Raw genomic sequence first — 15,539 nt, forward strand, 5'->3', positions numbered from 1 at the left:
CTACTTGGACTTTCACCAGATGTCTGATCAACCTTGGCCCATCTGGATTTCCCCGTGCCTGGCTTCACTCACCAGGACTTCCATTCTGCCTAGCTTCACTCACTAGGACTTCTCTTCTGCCTGGCTTCACTCACCAGGACTTTCACCTAGCTTCACTCACTAGGATTTTCACCTGGCTTCACTCACCAGGATTTTCCTTTGCCTGGCTTCACTTACCAGGACTTTCACCTAGCTTCACTCACTAGGATTTTCCTCTGCCTGGATCACTCACCAGGACTTTCACCTAGCTTCACTCACTAGGATTTTCTCACTGCCTAGCTTCACTCACTAGGTCTTTCACCTGGTTTCACTCACCAGGATTTTCCTTCTGCCTAACATCCCAGTTAGGACTTTCCCAGTCAAGTATATGGTCAACCTTGACCTACTTGACTCTTCTTCAACCAACCTGATCAGACCCTGATCAGAGGGGAATTGCACCAAACAATCTCCCCAAATGAACAACTGAACCTGCATTATCCATATCATCAAAGTCTTGTATTATCAAACATCGAAACTCAAACCAAGACTCAAGTTTGGTCAACCAGGTCAACCTTGACCTGAGGGATGTTGCACCAACAGTAACAGCCTACTATCTTACTAAAAATTAAGTACAATGCAAGCTAAATAAAGATATACAGAAACAAATAAGAAGAGTTGTAGATCGTAGGTACTTGATCAGAGTAGTAGCTTACTTGAGGATATGATGCAGAGCTGAAGCACGAACAGAGACTTTGTAGAGAGATGAAAAGAAAACTTGATACCATGCCTCGGACCTCGAGCTCCCATTTTATAAGCATGGTTCGGTCGACTGATAAACCCATCGGTCGACTGATCCGTTCAATCGATTGAACCTCCTATCGGTCGACTAAACACACTCCCTTCTTTCCTTATTGAGATCCAATCTTCGAGCATTAATGAGATTTAATGGTTTGGTTGACCGATCAGAATGTTCGGTCAACGGTGCACTTGCTCCATTCGTCAAGATTCTTCATTAATGTGCCTTTAATGTGACAATCGTTCGGTTGACTGATCAGGCTAGCTTCCATGTCTAGTTCTGATTGATCTAATCTGTGTCACATCATCAAGGTTCAGTCGACCGATCTACTAATTCGGTCGACCGATAATGCAGTGATCGAACTTTGCTTTTGGTCTGATCTATGGTCTGAGTCAACCTGGTGAGTGCTCCCGGTGAGTGCTTTGTCCCGGTAAAATAGTAACTTAGTAAATTCTTTTTTTACCTAAATATGTAGCTTATTGGAGGAGCCTTAAATTATTCCTATTCCCTAGCATCCAAAAAATGTTACTGAGCGTCTGAGCCACTTGCTTTCCATCGAGTCATTGCATTGTTTTAGTGCATTTTTACACTAATTGTCTATGCTTCATTACAAAATTCTAAAAGAAGAATCGAATCTCAAAATTTTGATTCAAATGTAAACACAGGTAGTTCCTTTTTGTTTCCTTCAACTAAATATTTAAAATTTGGAAATGTAAATTTTCATAAAAGATATTTACTATTTCATTATTACAATAGTGAAAGATATATAAGATATATAAGTTATTTTTGGAAGCCTGTTAGCTATCTTTGGTTTCATCAATTCTTTGAAATTGTTGGCTTGGGTATCTAATTTTCTAATAAATCTATAAGTCTACTAGTGCTATGTGTATATTCATATTTATCCTGACATAAGCATTTTGTTGTTACTAAAAAAATTAACTGTTTCCATGAGGCAGATGACTGCTGAGTGCTGACATATATGGTATATATGACGGTATGACGGTATTATATCGATATTATACCGATATTTCGGTATACCAAAATTTCGATATATTGAAATGTCGGTATGGTATCGGTATCATTTTTTAGAATACCGAATGTTTCGGTACAGTATACGGTACTCGGTTTTCGATACGGTAGATCGTACCGACCCAGGCCTAGCTATAGAGACTGCCATTAGAAGTACGAGAACGAAAGAAATTTTCATCAGAAGGAAAGTGGTCTTCATAGTCGAAGCGATGTGGCAAGAGCGAGCGAGCGAGATGGAATTTATAATGGAGGGGAAATCGTAGATATTAGGCACGGACATTAGCGAGGAGGGGCAGGGCAGTTACGTTCGGGATTGAAAAATCCTAAACTCGGCAGCTGACGAGTGACAGGGCGGTTACGTCCGGGACTGATGTGGAGAATGTAAATTATTTTAAAAATTATTATTATTTTAAAAACTTTAAAAATCATTTTAAAATTCTTTCAAAAATTCTTTTAAAAATTCTTTCAAAAACAAAAAAAAATTAATCATTTAAAAAAAATATTTAAAAACTTTAAAAGTCATTTTAAAAAATCTTTTAATTTTTTTTAAAAAAGCTTTTTTAAAATTATATATATATATATATATATATATATATATATATATATATATATATATATATACAGTTTTGTTCCGCTGCGGAACAAAACTTACGGACTTGTGCGGACCGCCGACGTGGCAAGGTCCGCGTCAGTTATTTCCACTGGGGAAAAAACGCGAGGCGAGGTCCAGTTAAGCCCTAACGCGCTCTGCATCGCCTTTCTTCTCGCCGCCGCCGCGTCACTCAACTTCTCTCCCTCGCGTCGCAGGTTCTGCCCTCGCCTTCCTCCTCGTCGGCGGAACATCTTCTCCTCGCCGGCTAGTGATCTTCTCCTCGCCTTCCTTCTCCCTCGCGTCGCGAGTTCTGCCCTAACGCGGTTCGAGTCTTCTGCCCGCCTTCCTTCTCGCCGAGCCCCCGCCCTTTACTGATCCTCGCGAGTGCGGCTCACGGCCTTCCGTCGAGAGAACAGAAGACCTCACTGCCGAGCTGCATCTCGGCTTGTGGAACGGAGCTAGGGTTCCCGTCCCTCACTTGCCGCAGCCTTCCTCGTCTAGCAGCCGTCGGTGTATCTAGGGTTCCCATCTCTCAACGCGACCAGTTTCTTTGCAGGTAAAACATCACAGATTATTATTGTTATTGTTTCTCATTTAGTTTCCTCTTGTCGCGGGTTCTGCCCTAACGGGATTTTTACCTACAAACTCAATAAAAATTTCCTCACCGATTACCTCTTGTCTCTCTCTTTACTCTAATCTCTATTGGAGAGTGCATGTTAACCTCGATGAAGGAAGACTTGATTTCAATCAAATATTCTATCAATTCTGATAATGTTTAGATTCTAGTTTTTTTTTGCAGTGCCCGAATTGATGTTGATAGATTCTTCTGATGAACTGAATAGTCACAAGAATTATAAGAAGTTTTTATAAGATCAATTAATAATATCAGTGTGCATGATCAATGTTTTTATTTGTGATTTGTTATGTTGATCTTTGTGATATCTTCTTCTGTTGAATTGAACAGTCATAGGAATTATAAGAAGTTTTTATAAGATCAATTAACAATTTGATTTTTGTGAAATCTTCTTCTGTTGAACTGCGGCCAAGTGATCATGCTTTGTAAATGTTGTGGTCAGAGGAAAATTAAGTTGAACACAATAATCCATCGACGGATGTTCATCATCGTCCAACTCGAACACTTTGGTTTGATTTAATCGCCTTTCGACTGGCCCACCAAACAACCTTAGATTCCTTCAATCATTCAGAGGCTCATGCAATCAGAGCTAGCTAGCTAGCAAAGTGATTGATTTTCTATGGCCTACTAGGTTTGTTAGGAATCAGTTGAGTGCAGATTAGCTGACAGAGTTTTCACTAATCTTTGAGATACAATACAAGTCTATCTGTAGTTATATTCTTGTAGCGCTTTAAGTTGCAATCATTTCTTTGGAATGCTCCAAATATTGTCACTTGAATACCATCTATATTCTTCATTACTTATGCAAACTGCTATTGTTTAACTTGATTTTGTTAATTTTTACTTTTAGGTTGTTATTGAATGGCATCATCAAGTAACAGTAGCATCAACCATACCAAATATGAAACTGTACGTTGCAGGGACTGCGGATTAACAGCATTTGTGCTAGTCTCTAGATCGATCAAGAATCCAGGAAGACTATATTATGGATGTAGGCAGCATGGATGGTTAAAGTGGGTGAGGTCCGATACTGAACTAAATGTTGACACCAATGATATACATTTTAGGATGTTGCCAAGAGTGGAGTCAAGATTAGGAAGTGAACACATTGTTTATCCTCGAAATAATATGAGAAATTGGAATGTACCGCTTATGGTCTGGATATTAGTCATAGTGAATTTATTTCTTTTGGCTATATACTTGTTTTGTTTGTTGGTTGGTCTAGTTAAGTAATGCTAGTTTTGTAATGTGACAAAGAAATGTAATGATGGATGATGTTGACAACGTCTTTGATGATGGTTGCAATCTTTGTAATGATGGTTGGTCTGGATTTTGTAAGTTGTAATAAATCAATTGTTTTGAGTAGTTATATACATATTTAGTTTTATTAATTGTTGTACTCCGTCTTTGATGCTATATATTTAGTTATGAATTGCTCCACTAAATGGTCTTATGCTTGCAATTAATTTGAGTATGTTGGCAGCATCTTCATAATTTTCTTTTTTTTTCACTAGAGGACCTTGATTATAGTACTAGATCTTCAACCATCTGGAATATGATAGCTATAGACATTGATGCTTTTATGAAAATATAGTCTACAAGATGATTTAATGGTAATTCATCTCATCAGTGATATTTTGAGGAAGAGACAAATAGTCATTTACAATGAAAGAGAAATCAAAAGCTGTTTTATTCATAGCTTAGTGAGTGCGTCTTCTCTTGATTATAGCATCTTTTATCCAGCAGGTCTGGCTCGATATGTTTGGACCTAATCAACCAGTCTTGGAGTTCAATGTTCGGTAAGGATTATGAAAGTATGCATTAAAGTGTTTACTGACATATATGGCTTAGATTGGGAGAATCATTTCAGCTCGTTCCTATGACCACTCACATAAAATTGAATCGCAAGTACAGTTGGGACTAAAATCAAAAACATTGTGGAACTGAAAATTAGGTTTGATTCAGAAACAAACAAACAGTAAATCAGCTCGGTTACATTTGATGCTAGGTCGAGGAGAATTCATTTTCTTATTTGTTTGAATGACTGCAGATTTGCTGAATATCTTTGAAGTCTTTCTTCCCCAGCTGTTGTTGTATCCAAACCCTTTAGATCCATTAAATAGCGATGCCGCTTCTTGATAGATTCCATTTGTTCATTTTATTGCTGTTTTATTGCATCAAAGTGAGTTACAGTGAGCAAATGAAAAGCAAAGGAGTATTGAGTGTTACTGCATCAAAGTGAGTTACAGTGAGCAAACGAAAAGCAAATCCATTCCTCTTTCATGCTTCATTAAAGAACAAATATGTAGAAATATATCTCAGTACCAACTTATGTGCAAGGCACATACAAGAAATAAATGAGAGATATAGCCAGAATTAAAGAAAATATATGTAGCATCAAAGACACATCCAACACAATGCCATTAGAGTTGTCAATGAACTGCATCCAGCATCCACAAGTAAAAAGGTTTTGATGTCAGATAATACATGAATTAGGACTACAACTCATACTCAATTACCCAAGTACATAGTTTTTGATGTCAGATAATACATGAATTACTAATACAGCTCATACTCAATTACCAAACTGCCATCTTCTGTGCCTCTTACAAACTTTTTCAAGCACTTGAACACCATGCTGAGAAGAGTAAGCAAATAGTTTCCAACCAAGATATCCACGTAGGAAAATATCAGCCTAATTGGATCAACAATATAAACAGTATGTGAATGATAAAAAATATGATACCACAACATAAAATAAAAATTAAAACAGTATGTGAATCAGATTAACAATCTAAGAAATAAATAATATGATATCCATGTAGCTAAATTTGTTTGATCTATCAAGTTAAGAAGTTGATCTTTGTGAGGTTATCTTGTGCTACAATATGATGTTTAGGATTGTAAAATATAACAAAATATAGCATTCACTACTTTTCTAATTAGTTGTGTACATTTTGTGTACTGTGCTACATTCACTGTTGTGTAAATCTGATTAGTGTGTTGTGCTACATTCACTACATTTTGTGTGATGTGCTACATTACTACTTTTGACAATGGTGAATGGACAAATCATTCACGAATGAAATAATTTACAGCAAGTAAAAAAGTAGCAACTATCAAATCTCAAAATTTTAAACCCACACCAAAAAGTTAATCTACAATCACATAAAGACTCAAACCTATACATACTGTTTCCAATGACACTAAATCACAATAAGCAAACACCTCAATATAATAAACACAATAAACCAATCAAACTTACCAACAAAGCAAATAGATGAATACCAACCATAGTTAGCATCCTAACGCATGTTATTAGAACCTGCTACAATAAAAATAATTATTATTTACATTTTCTCAATAAACCACTATAATTCAACAGAAAAAACGTTAATAGTACCAGATATAGATGCCAAATCTGGTTCATATGTATTGTCAACGCTGTTATGATAATTATCTTGAGTTGACCTGAAAATTAACACAGTGTCATATTTATAAAATATAATAAAATTAATCTGTTCTTGCAAGTAAAATTATAATATAAATACAGAATTAATAGACACTTACCCTTGCTGTAAATTTGGACAATTACGCTTGTCATGTGACACTCCTCGATGTCCACATCCATGACATAGCCTGGAATTTGAGGTTGATTTCTCCTTCGCTGATTTCAATCTCTTCCCACATCCCTTTGTTCTAACTAAAGAAGGATCAATAATACCAAGACCCTCGTCCATGGATTTCTTCCTTTGACTTCTATCACTGCATGCTCTACTAATGTTCAACTCTTGAATTTTATTATAGATACAATCAAATTGTTCATCCAAGAAGGTTGTCCCCTCATTAGTCAAAGATGCATCATCAATTAATATTGAAGCTTTATAGGATAACCTTGAGTGTCTCGACATCAAAAACTTTTCTGGATCTGGATCATCGATGACATTTTGCTCACCCAAACCATATACTGCTCCAACTTTTGCATCTCTTGTCCATCGCTTAAGTATATATGTATCGGGCAAATGAAACACCTGGTTGATACGAAAAAAAGCTAACATATGCCTGCATGGAATGCCCTCGAACTCGAATTTTGTGCAACTACACGATATGTAATCTCTTTGTTTATCATGCGTGAGCACCCTTGATTTGGAGGAAGAAGAACTTTGAAATTTCATCACATGGTAAACCACTGAATCAACACCTGTAAATGCATGTTGCACATAATAACCATGACTTTCGGTCATCTCACTTTGAAATTCAAGCCATTTCTTTTTTGTGTACACCTTAACCATTTGAATTTCCATTGGCCAGTTTGTATTAATCTTAGGATGCTCATTCATATCAATATGATCTGCAACCAACTCATTGTGCCTTTGGTGTCTTAGTGCTCTATTAAAACGGGTGACAAAATCCATCAATGAGTTCTTATTTGAAACATATCTCTTGAAAAATGCATGTGAACCTTCGGATCTTTGACTACTTGACATTCCAGCACAAAATATATGGCTAAAATATATTGGCACCCATCTGTGTCGCAGTTCATACATCAAAGACAACCAATCATTATTTCCTAAGTTAGCACACTTGATAGCTTCTTCCCATGATTTTTCAAAATCATCAGGCGTTGTAGAATTTGCAATGACATTCTTTATGGTTTGATAGTGGTTTCGGAAAGTCAAAGGGTCCAATTTATCTGGAAATTTATTCAATATATGCCACAAACAATATCGATGCACTGTTTGAGGGAAAATCTGTGCAATAGATTTTGTCATAGCAGGATCCTGGTCAGTGATGATAATGTTTGGTGCACCTTTGGGCATAGCTTCTAAGAACTTTGTAAGCAACCAAACAAACGAATCAGTTTTCTCATCACTAAGAAACCCGCAGCCAAAAAGAATTGTTTGATGATGATGATTAACTCCTACAAATGGTGCCAAAATCAAGCCATATCTGTTGGTGTTATATGTCGTATCAAATACCACTACATCACCAAATACACTGTATGCCCTTCTTGATACATGATCAGCCCAAAAGCACCTACTAAATCTGTTATCTGAATCAGTCTCGTAATCAAAGAAAAAAGCTGAATTCTTCTCTTGCTCAGATGTAAAAAACTCAATAAGTGTTTCTGCATCAATACCCTTTTGTTCATCCCTTAGATTTCTTTCAAAATTTCTAATATCTCTTTCTGTGCAACCTACACCTTCAGGTCCTCCATACTCTATCTCTAATAATCGCATTTGTTGACAAGTTGGCACATTTGCCTCTGAAAATTGTTGAGTTAAAGCTTTCTTTGCAGCAGAAACATTACGATGTGAGCGTAGCAAATGCACCTTTGATGGAGTTGCAAGTGGATGATTATGGGTTTCTACAAAATTACTGACAACCCAATTAGGTCCAGTTTGTTTCTTGACAAATGCAATATTTGACTTACATCCCGTTCTAACTGACCCACGTGCTCTTTCCCTTGTCAGTTGATCAAATTGTGCATGTTTATTCCACCGCATTACATCTGTATGCCCTTCTTTAAAGCATACAATTTGTTTCCACGTTACTTCATTTGTTATCTTATTTTTCTTGCTCGTGTGCATCCTTGAACTAAATCCGGCTTCTCGTGCATATTGGTTGTAGAACGAATATGCATCCTCTAGTGAAGAGAATTCCATTCCAATTTGTGGCTTTCGATCTTCTGAAACTTGGGGAATGTATTCCTGATCATCAACTCTATTTTCTTCCATTTCTAGGCGCCATCACATAATAATTGACAAAATATAATTAGATAAAACCAACAATTAAAACCTCATTACTATTTGCATAAGTAATGGAAAATATATACAATATATGGAGCATTCCAAAGTTTTGATTACAACTTAAAGCGTTACAGAAACCATAAATAAACAATTAGGTGTAGACTTCTTTATAATATCATGCATAAGGGTAGTGTGAATCTAATTAATTTAGTAGACATTATAGGAGAATGTCTAGTTATAATTCCTATGTCTGTTCAGATATTTGGGCAATGTGACTAAGAACAGAAATCATAAATAAAAATATAAACCATCAAAACTTCTTATAAAAACATTGATCAACAGAAAATGAAAGAATCGAGATTTCTGCATCACTCACGACAATAAAAAAATGTAGTAAATATGATTCACATATGGCAGTTAGTAAACTAGAAGCATGTAGTGGCACATCGGCACTGCAAAAAAAAACTAGAATCTAAACATTATCAGAATTGATAGAATATTTGATTGAAATCAAGTCTTCCTTCATCGAGGTTAACATGCACTCTCCAATAGAGATTAGAGTAAAGAGAGAGACAAGAGGTAATCGGTGAGGAAATTTTTATTGAGTTTGTAGGTAAAAATCCCGTTAGGGCAGAACCCGCGACAAGAGGAAACTAAATGAGAAACAATAACAATAATAATCTGTGATGTTTTACCTGCAAAGAAACTGGTCGCGTTGAGAGATGGGAACCCTAGATACACCGACGGCTGCTAGACGAGGAAGGCTGCGGCAAGTGAGGGACGGGAACCCTAGCTCCGTTCCACAAGCCGAGATGCAGCTCGGCAGTGAGGTCTTCTGTTCTCTCGACGGAAGGCCGTGAGCCGCACTCGCGAGGATCAGTAAAGGGCGGGGGCTCGGCGAGAAGGAAGGCGGGCAGAAGACTCGAACCGCGTTAGGGCAGAACTCGCGACGCGAGGGAGAAGGAAGGCGAGGAGAAGATCACTAGCCGGCGAGGAGAAGATGTTCCGCCGACGAGGAGGAAGGCGAGGGCAGAACCTGCGACGCGAGGGAGAGAAGTTGAGTGACGCGGCGGCGGCGAGAAGAAAGGCGATGCAGAGCGCGTTAGGGCTTAACTGGACCTCGCCTCGCGTTTTTTCCCCAGTGGAAATAACTGACGCGGACCTTGCCACGTCGGCGGTCCGCACAAGTCCGTAAGTTTTGTTCCGCAGCGGAACAAAACTGTATATATATATATATATATATATATATATATATATATATATTAGTAAATGAACATTTAACCTTAATTTAACTTAATATACTTTAATTTTGACGTTTATCAAAATCTTAATCATAATTTATATAAATTAAAAATTAACTTAAATTAACCTTAACTTTACTTAACTTTATTTTCAAAGTTTAACTTTGAGTCAATTCAAATCCTAGCTCAATTTTAATGAATAATTTGCCATAAGTTAAACCTTATTAAAACTTAAAATTAAAAATACTCCAATTAGTCAATCAACTCATCAGTTAATATAAGTTAAGTATTAAATTATTGAATTAAGTGAAGTAAAAATCAATGATTAACTATTATTGAATTCATATATCTAAATCTAAAATTAATTATTTAATCGAACTTCAGTGAATAATCATAATAAGATATAAATAATTTTGATGAACATTAATATAACGAGCAATAAATTCTCTAGGCACTAAGGTCCCAAGGTACTAAAGTTCGAAATCTTTGTTGCTAACAAAGATAATCAGGAGGTGCTAAGTTAAGGGAGAGTAGTAAATCAGGAGAATATCAAAATCAGGAGGAGTATCGAATTCAGGGGAGTATTGAATTCAGTAGGAATATTAAATTCAGAGGAGGATTAATTCAACTTATTAATAAAATTATTTTCTCTTTTTTTTTTTTTTTTTTTTTTTTTTGAACTAAGCCAATAGTTTTGGATATTTAATAAACATATCTAATCCTCGATTTCTAATGAGGAATAAAGCGAAACAACTACTTAAATATGCCTAGGGTCGAGGGCTAGAGCCAGACCAAATCTGGAAGGTGCACTTGCTGCCTTCGGATCAAACTCGGCGGAAACCGTTAAGAGAAATATTGGCCTCCACTGGTGCTGACACAGACAGCACTGCGGATTTTCTGCTGTTGTTAAATCAAGTCTTTATCGTAGTCAATGGATTGAGATTGTGCGAGCTTCCGATGGCAAATCTGTTCTCATATGTGTTGAACTTATGAACCATTTCATCAGTGATTACTTGGCCATAATCATTACTAGTGATAGTTTTTCATTATACAACGTAACAATATCAAAGTCAAAAGCTAAGAAGAAAATAAATTTGAAAAAGTATACGCAACATTTTTAGAATTTTAGAATTCTCTTAGATTCATTAATATATATATATATATATATATATATATATATATATATATAGACAAAATGTGATATATACAGAAATCAGTAAATATGGGGGAGCTGAAACAACAAATTAGAATTGTTAAGAGGGTGACACCAAAGTCAAAGAAACCAAAATATATCAATGCCATGGTTTTATATGGTTTTAGATGTGCCAATGTAAAATCCAACTCCAAATGATTCCCCAACGTATATTTATGGACATGTGGAAAATTAATTCCAATACCAAATCTCCTAGGAGCATCATTTAATAGGCGTCATAAAAGTTATAAATTAATTTTAGTAGTATTCTACAAAATCCAATACTTCCATCCAATACATGCGTCACTCATTTTGGTATTTGGAATATATACAGAGAATCTTATTATATTTTTGCAATTTATTGCTCTAAGAACTTATCTATTGACTTATATTTTTGATAGGTTCATATTTGAAAGTAGACAAGCTAAGAGGAAGAGATTATGTGATATAAAACTTAATTGAGTTGAACTTGAAATGCTTTGAAAACTTTGATACAAATCAGGAATGATTTCTCAAAATAAACTAGCTCTATCATGTGACATTTGTATATCAAAATATTGATATTATATGAGAAGACATATACATTCCAACTATGTCTTCTAAGATATATAATCCTTTAGATTGTTGACACATGCTAATTTAGTGTATTTCAGACAGATAACAACGTAGATTGTCACCAAATATTTAACACTCAAAGAAAGAAATATGAACATTTACTTTCCAAGGCATGAAATATTAACCCAACCCATGTGCCTATCTCACAAACAACAAGAAATAACCAAGAAGAAACTGAGTTACTAAAATAAATCGCATCACCATAGGCGAATAAACAGAGTAATAGTTAGGCTTGTGCATTTGTAGGAAACTAACCTTGCCGGACTTCTGATCATGCAGCTTGAAGCTTAACTTAGTCTTTGCACCAGCAAACGATTCATCTACAGTAAGTTTTGTTGAGACCTGATAACAGATATAGCATGTCTCAGTGGAAATTCAGAGAATCAGCCTCTAGGTAATGCATAGCAAGCACATAAGGGATTACAAAATACCAATGGAATCCATAAAAAATATAGTTGTCAATTTGAGGTGCAAGGAAATTTACAACTGGAAGTCAATTTACTTTGTAGTCGTACACTAAAGAACATAGAGTGTGTTACCACATTAGTACAGAGTAATAACCACTTTACATTAGAATTTGTATCACCTTTGACATCAACAAGTGTTTTACCACTCCTGTACTGAGAACTTATATCACCAAGACATTGTTCATTCACTTTAATGTCAGTAGCTATGAGTCCCTGAACCAATTTAAGTTCATTGAGATGCAAATGCCAAAAAAGGCCAAAAATGAAACTATCAATGGAGTACATACACATACACAACAGAATACTCATTTTCATCGGATTAAGAGTCTCCAATACTGAAGCTGGAAAACAATGAATTAACCTCCAATAAAAATTAGTACAGTATCATTTTCTAAGTACTTAGGAAGGAAAATATCAAAAATGTAGTAGTAGCATTTAATAGACATATAATCAGTAACAAAATTGTTAAACTATTCTTGAAATTCAAGAATCAATACCTTAACAGTTTTAGAGGAATTGGAAGAAATAATCAATCATGGCATAAGAAATCAACAAGAACAGTAAATCATCAAGATACCCAATACCTTGTAGGCAACATAACATGGAGAACATTGGTTTGGTTAAGCAAACAAGCATTACTAGTTGTTAAGTTCATAGTTTGGTTAGCGTATCATAGATTATTAGATTATGCAATTTGGACTTGATCTAAAAATATACGATCCCAATATGAGTTAATAGTAATTCTGGGGAATTTTATTTTTATATGGATATATTGATAACAAGCTTCAGAAGTAATTAATTTAAAGAACAAATATAAAAGCAAGAAACATTGTGGAATATGAAACACAGTAGAAGCCTCCAATATTATCTTTCCATTATCTCTAATCTATACAGCAATTCTTATCCTTGACTAGTTCTGTAAGAAGTCTTTGGCATCTGGTATCCCGCATTGTGTGAGAGAGGAAAACTAATGCAGCTAGCAGCATTTGTTGTCCAACACTGAGAGGAAAAAAGATGTGCGGTATGGCAAGCAACCAAGGGTAAAAACTCATCATCATAATATGGTATTAGTCATTGTTTAAGTCTCTTTCCGTATGGTATCAGTCGTTGTTTAAGTATCTTTCCATATAGTAAAATTTACTTATTGTTCCTTCCATGAACCAAAATCGGCATTAGTTAGCATGGGCATTGAGACATTACATAAGCTGCTGGTCTAGTTGGTGCATTGATACCAGAATTAACTCTTCTTTTGTGGATTCAGCAAACTAGCTCCATGTTTGGAGCAATCCTAGCTAGGATTTGTAGGTATCTATCTGCATTTTAGAAAATTGGTGTACCTATGTAGTTGGGGCTCTTTGTTGTGGTATCCGGAAATATTTCCGGAATGCGATTAGAAGTAGAATGTTGAAAGCGGGACCGGAGCTTGTGAATAAATAATCTTAATTTGGTTAATTATCATGGTTCTCATTTGGAAGAGATGTCCCCGGGGCATGGTGTCGAGGTTGTCACCCAGGTATCCGCGGTTTGAACCCCAATTATAGCGTATTTGCAGAAATTTTTTCTCCAAATGGGGGGCGTAATTAAAGGATGCTGGGCTTCTGGGCTGGCCGTATGTGCTTCTCGATTTATCTTTGTGGTCGGTGAAAAACTTCCGTGGGACTGAACCGATTACCTCCAGGGATAGCGAATGAGGCTAATCGAATTATTATTCATTTGGAAGAGAGATGGTTTCAATAGATTCTTGACGATTTAGTTTTGTTCATGTGGTGCAACAGCTTCCCAACAGCATGAATGAAAATAATAATTATAAGCAAACAAGCATATTAAATAGGGTCACGCCACCAAGAAATTACTAAGTCAATATCATATCATATCATATCATATCATAATCCCTTACAGTATTTATTTAAGGATACAATCTCTCATCTCTCATTACTTCGGAGGTGGCGGTGGAACCCCTAGAATGGGTGGAATTGGAAGTTCTGGAATAACGATGGCTCTACAACATATTTTGAGCTTCAGTCTGCAACACAGATTGGGCTTTGGCAGCTTCGGCGTTGGAATCGAAATGACGGATTTACAGCATATTTTCAAATTTAATATGCAACACAGATTGGGTTTGGGCAGCTTCGGAAACTTCGACAGCTTCGGCAGCTTCGGCAGCTTCTGCAGCTTCAGACCTTCCTGGGTGGGCGGCGCCTTGAGATCACCGTGGCTGAGATCATTGTGGCTGGAATCGGAGGGCGGCGCCTTGAAACCACCATGGCTGATTTCCTTGAGATCACCGGAGGGCGGCGGGGCTTGAGATCGCCGTGGCTGATTCCCTTGAGATCATCGGAAGGCGGCATCTTGAGATCACCGTGGCCGATTTCCTTGAGATCACTGTGGCCGGATTCGGAGGGCGGCGCCACAGCCATAGATAGTGCTAAAAAAAAATACTGAAATACCGAAAAACTGTACCGACAAAATACCATATATACCGAAATTTTTGGTATACCGAAAAATTTGGTACGGTATCATATCGTACCGAATTTTCCAGTAACGGTAACGGTAACGATTTATATTATTTTGGTATACCAAAATACCGACAAACCCATATATTAATTATATTAATTTAATTACACTTAAACCAAACGGTCCAAACCCTAAACTCTTCCCAAAGACCCAAACCAAATTCACGTACACGACTTCTCTTGCGTAGCCGATCATCGCGCACAACCGCCGTCGTGATTCTTTTCCTTGCACAGTCGATCATCGCGTGCAGTCGCAGTCGTAATTAAATAGGGTCAGGTCACCCATATCTTGATTAATAAGTCAATATCATATTCATTACTAATATCAGATCAAATTATATCATATCAGATCATATCATATCAGATCATATCATAGCATAGCATAGCATGTCCCTTACAGTAGTTATTTAAGGATAAAGGAACAATCTCTCATCTCTCATAAGTCAATATCATATTCATTACTAATATCAGATCAGATCATATCATATCATATCATATCATATCATATCATATCATATCATAGTATAGCATGTCCCTTACAGTAGTTATTTAAGGATAAAGGGAAAATCTTTCATTACTTCGGAGGTAGCGGTGGAACCCTTGGAATGGGCAGAATTGGAAGTACTGGAATAACGATGGCTCTACAGCATATTTTGAGCCTTAATCTGCAACACAGATTGAGCTTCGGCAGC

At 36.4% G+C, this 15,539-nt stretch overlaps 1 long non-coding RNA gene across 1 annotated transcript; it reads left to right on the forward strand.

Annotated features, from left to right (window-relative positions):
• Positions 1 to 2,500: 2,500 nt before the first annotated feature.
• LOC121970976 lies at positions 2,501 to 4,460 on the forward strand. The gene is made up of 2 exons (XR_006109041.1): positions 2,501 to 2,991; positions 3,920 to 4,460. It is a non-coding gene; the product is annotated as an uncharacterized LOC121970976 (long non-coding RNA).
• Positions 4,461 to 15,539: the final 11,079 nt, after the last annotated feature.

Source organism: Zingiber officinale, chromosome 4A (genome assembly GCF_018446385.1).
Source record: "Zingiber officinale cultivar Zhangliang chromosome 4A, Zo_v1.1, whole genome shotgun sequence".
NCBI lineage: Eukaryota > Viridiplantae > Streptophyta > Magnoliopsida > Zingiberales > Zingiberaceae > Zingiber > Zingiber officinale.